This window comes from Miscanthus floridulus, chromosome 14 (assembly GCF_019320115.1).
Source record: "Miscanthus floridulus cultivar M001 chromosome 14, ASM1932011v1, whole genome shotgun sequence".
NCBI lineage: Eukaryota > Viridiplantae > Streptophyta > Magnoliopsida > Poales > Poaceae > Miscanthus > Miscanthus floridulus.
In genome coordinates, this window is record NC_089593.1 from 87,084,839 (window position 1) to 87,090,050 (window position 5,212).

The window sequence follows — 5,212 nt, forward strand, 5'->3', positions numbered from 1 at the left end:
GCTGCGGATGAACTTGTAGCAGCAATGCGTGGTATGCTTCTTTTTTCATTTTTTTCTTTATTACTCTATTGTGCTTGTGGCTGACGTTCGTCTTGATAGAGCCACTATCTTTCAGAGGCCATCGACGAACGTGGCACGCGGGAGGTGGTCGACCGCAACCTGGCCATCGAGGCCTTGAAGAAAGAAGTGGAAACCCTTGAGGCCAAGAAGACTCGGCTTGTAGGGGAGGTTGGTGGCCTCCGCACCGCCCATGCTGAGCTGGAGGAGCTGCAGAAGAAGGTTGATTTGCTGAACAAGGAGGCTGATGGTGCGAAGGCTGCCGAGCAATTGACTGTTGAGCACACCCTGAAGGCTATTGAGACGGCCGATAACCTTCACAAGGAGGTGGACGCTGAGAGGGAGTCTGGTGCTACCTTGAAGGCACAAGTGGACATGCTGTCTTAGTGTCTTGAAGACGCCAAATCTATTGGACTGGCGGCAGCTGAGCTTTACGTGGGTGCCCTTGAGAAATTCAGAGGCTCTATGTCGTCGCTACCATCTGAGCCTTCAGTGTTCAATATCTTCTTTGGATGAAGGCCAACTTCTTGAAGCTCCCTGACTTTGTTGGTGGTGCTATCGACTTTGGAGCCTTGGCCTCCGCCACCAACCTTTCGAAGATGCTAGCACAGGACAGCTGCTCGCATGCCAAAGACATGAAGGAAAAAGATCTCGGGGGCCCGACCGATCTTGGAGCAACTTCGTGTGATATCAGAAGGCCGGTGCGACACTTTATGAAGTCGTTTTGGGTGAAGTTTGGCTGGGTGGAGGCTCGCTCGATGGCGAAGGCTTGCCGAGCTGAGGTTAGTTTTTCCCTCATAGCTTATTGGTTTTTGCTTAAGTTTTTTGCTACTTGTTTGCAGTTTTTATAACTGTATTATTCTTGTAGGAGTTGCAGAAGAAGGAGCTGCCGACTATGGAGACGCCGGCTCCGAAGGCTCCATCTCCTGCTACCGAGGTCCTGAAGTCCCAGGAGCCTACGCCTGCTCCTGCTGACCCGGAGGTGCAGTGTTTAGGTTTTAGTTAGTTTTCTTGGCTTGGTCTATGGCGATGGGCTGCCGACGCCTGTCCTTTTGTATATATATAGGTCTAAATTGTGAACTTATCCTGCGCAGGTCTCCTTCGCTGGGACTATGCAGGATGTCCCCTATTACTATGCACCAAGATGGAATTTATGTTAGTGGTGAACTATAGCAATATTGGCAGGAAACTTTTCCCTGGCGTTCTGTTCACGACATGTTTGCTTTTGTGAAGTATGATATTGACAATGAACGTGCGGAGTTTACTAGGTCGCTAGCTTGGCGAGGGCCACAACCTTAGTTTTATACTAATTTTTTTGACCGGCCTTCGCGCCTTTGTAGCTGTTACTTGGAAGGTCTTAACGCCTTTTTTTCTTTGCCATGTTATTGCCTTCGGGCTTTTGTAGTATTTCGCTTCTAATGCACTGTTGTTGTAATCATATCTGCTTTTGTAATAAATTTTTTCTTGATTGTCTATCTGTGCGGTTCTTTTTGCAAAGGATTCTTACTATGAGTTTTGGCTAGGCTGAAAGGTTATATTTTCTATGCCTTACTCTCTCTCTTGCCTCTGCTTCTCTCTTCTTTGGTCGACGTGGAGTACGAGTCTGTGTTCTTGCGCGGAGAAGCTGAGTTGTTGGTCTTTGACCTTGCGTGCCTTTCAGAGGCTTCGTGCTTGTCTTGTTGCTATGGCCTCCGTCTTTGTGCTTGCTTGAAGTTGACAGGGAAGCTCTAGCATGTCACAACGGAGAAACTAAAATGTTTGTATTTGATCTTGCTGATGTTGCGAAGACTTTAGCACAATTTGAGCATTCATCGGAGGTGCTAGTTTTTATTCTTGATGTTTCTCTAGAGGCCACAGAGCAATCTGAGCAAGCAACGGAGGTCGAAGAAGCATTTCTTTGACATTGTGTCCGCTTGTGCCTGGGTTATTTTGTTTTTACCTTTAGCTACGTTGGAGCAGCTGCGCTCCCGTCGAACATGGTTGATGCCGGGTTACGCTAGATGGTGTCTTCGGTTGCGGGGGATGTTATGAGCCTTCGTTTGATACCCTCCCGCAACCTCTGACACTGACTGTTTGCTGTCGGACTGTGGTCATTCAATGCCCCATGGAGGCTGTATGACACCAAGCGGAGGATGCATACAACCTCAACGTGGCCTTAGCCGGGCTGTGTGAGCTGCTGGATTTACGAGTCTTCGCACGATGCCTTCTGGTCTCTCGTTTCTAAGGAAACTTCGACTTCCATTTTTCTTTGGGTTGGCTCTATAGTGCACTGGCTTTTGGTTGGTTTGGCTTCCCCCCTGGCGCTCTTCTGGAGGAAAGGGTATGAAAATGCACTGACTGGGGCTATTGATGTGGCAGGGCGTCGGATTTTATAGCCTACTATTTGTATGTTTTAATAAATCTTGGTGGTTGGCCGGTGTTTATTGCTTAGATACGTTTTTAAGTCATGATGAGCATCGGATTTTTTTCTTTACCTAGCATATCTTTTGGTCTTTATTCCTGTTGTACCATAACTATTAATTTCTGATAGTTATCTAGAGCTTGATGATGACAAGCCTTTTTCTGCTGCCTACGGTGAAGGTAGGTCTTTGTCGGGTTTGTTTTGGCCTTTTTTGGCCATTTTGATAAATCCTTGATGCCTGAATGTGGACAGGGCTTTCTCAAGGTTACAGGCTAATTTAGCCATGGAGGTCGTTCCATGCTTTAGAGCCTTCGTCTAAAGCACTAGAAGGTCCTCTTTGTCGTAATGTTGTTGTCGAATGTTATGGCTCCGTTGCTAGCCACTTTCAACCTTTGCTTTTCTTGTTATTTTTGGGGGATTCCACTTTATATTTTTAGAGGTTTTACATGGAACCTGCCTTGTTAAAAACCTCACCTCCACTAGGAGCCCCCTTTGTGAGGAAAAGAGGGCAGATCCTTTTGCATGAAATGTAAAGAAAATGCAAAAACTAGGAGAAGCTTGGTGACCTTCACTTATAGTTCCATCGAGGCCACCCTTTTTACACTTAGATGTAGAACCTACATAAACTGTCGATGTTCTAGGTGTGGGTTGTTATTTTGCCTTCGCCGTCAGTCAGGTAGAATGTCCCGGGTCTTCCGGCGGCCTTCGCCATGTATAGGCCTTCCCATTTTGGTTGAAGCTTTCCAACATTTTCAGCATTAGGTTTCCTTCTGAGGACTAGGTTTCCATCTTGTATGAGTTTTCTAATCACTTGGCTGTCTCTCCACTTTTTGGTTTAGTCTTGGTATTTTATAATGTTTTCTACTGCTTCCAATCTTATGCCTTCAATTGTTTCCTTGGAGTAGACTTCTTCTTCTGCCAGTGCTTGTTTTATGACGCGGAGGCTCTGGTGCCTGGCTTCTTCAGGCAGCATTGCTTCTTTGCCGTACAAGAGTTTGAACGGTGTAAAGCCTATTGTTCTAGAGGCTATAGTGTTATGGGACCACACTACCCTCGGCAGTTCCTATACCTAGTTGCCCTTGCGAAGGTTGAATAGAGTCTTTGCTATTGCTGAGAATATTACTCTATTAGCTCTTTCCACCACTCCGTTTGATTCTGGGTGGTAGACCGAGGCGAAGGCTACCTTGGTACCTATACTCTTGTAGAATTCTTTGAAGTTGTCCGAGTCGAATTGCTTTCCATTGTCAATTGTTAAGGTTCTTGGTACTCCAAATCTGCAAATTATGTTCTACCAGAAGAACTTTTTTACTGTCTCTGATGTGATTGTTGCAAGTGGTTTGGCCTCAATCCATCTTGTGAAATATTCTATGGCTACTACTGTGAATTTGTTCCCCACTTGTGATGGTGATAGCGTCCCAACCAGGTCCATGCCCCATCTTTGCAGGGGCCAAGTGGGTGGGATGAGTTGTACAGCAGCCGAAGGTTTTGATTGGTGTGGGGAGGTGCTCTAGCATGCTTGGCATGTCTTGACAATCTCTTCTATGTCTTTGATGTGCGTAGGCCAATAGAATCCTTGCCTGAAGGCCTTCGCAGACAGTGCCCTCGGACCAATGTGTGAGCTGCATAAACCTAAGTTGATTTTCTGTAGAAGGTTTTTGCCTTCGCTCTGAGGTATGCACTTGAGCAGCGGTTGGACAACCCCTTTCTTGTACAGTATTCCATCTATTAGTGTATAGCTTCTTGCTCTTGCTATCATTCTTGCTATGCTCGCTTCATCCTCTGTGTGATGCACATTGTTCAGGCAATCTATGATCAGTTGCCTCCAGTCTTCAGATTCTATAACTAAGACCGTTTTGAATGCCTTCGCTGTGACCTGCGTTGCCAGTGCTTGCAGCACTTGGTAAAAGGCTCCATTTGGTATGGGCAAGTTGTTTGTTGCTGCCTTTGCCAGCTCATCCGCTTTTGCATTTTCTGCTCTTGGTATGTACTGCAGGGTGAATCCCTAGAACCTCCGCTCAAGAGCCCTTACTGTGGCTAGGTATTTGACTAGTTCTAGTTCCCATGCCATATATTCTTTTTTGACTTGTCTTGCTATGACTTGGGAGTCTATTTTTGCCAGTAATGTTTTTGCTCTGAGTGCCTTTGCCTTGTTGAGGCCTAGTATAAGGCCTTCGTATTCTGTTATATTGTTTGTTGCCTTGAATTCTATCCTTGCTACATACTTCGTGCGGAGGCTAGTGGTGCTATCAAGACGACGAAGGCCCCAGCACCTAGATGTCCCCAAGCCCTGTCTGTGTAGAGTGTCCATATTTGGGGCTGAGGCTGCGGGGCTTGGTGTGCCAAAGGTGTCCAATTTGCCATAAAATCTGCTAGCGCTTGTGATTGGATTGATGTTTTTGATACATAGTTGAGTTTGAACTAGGATAGCTCTGTTGCCCATTTCCCTATTCTTTTGGAGGCTTCTTTGTTGCTAAGCATGTCCCAGAGTGGTTGCAAAGAGGGTACTGTGATTTCGTGTGCCTAGAAATAGTGCTTCAATTTCCATGAAGAGATCAACACTGCGTATGCTATTTTTTCTATCTCTGTATAGTCCAACTTTGCTCCTGATAGGGCTTCTGAAATGTAGTAGACCGGCTGTTGAATGACCTTTTACTTTTCTTTTTTCTCTTGGACAAGCACCCCACTGACCGCATGGTCGGAGGCTGCAACATATAATAGCAATGGAGCCTCCGGATAAGACACTATCACTACGAG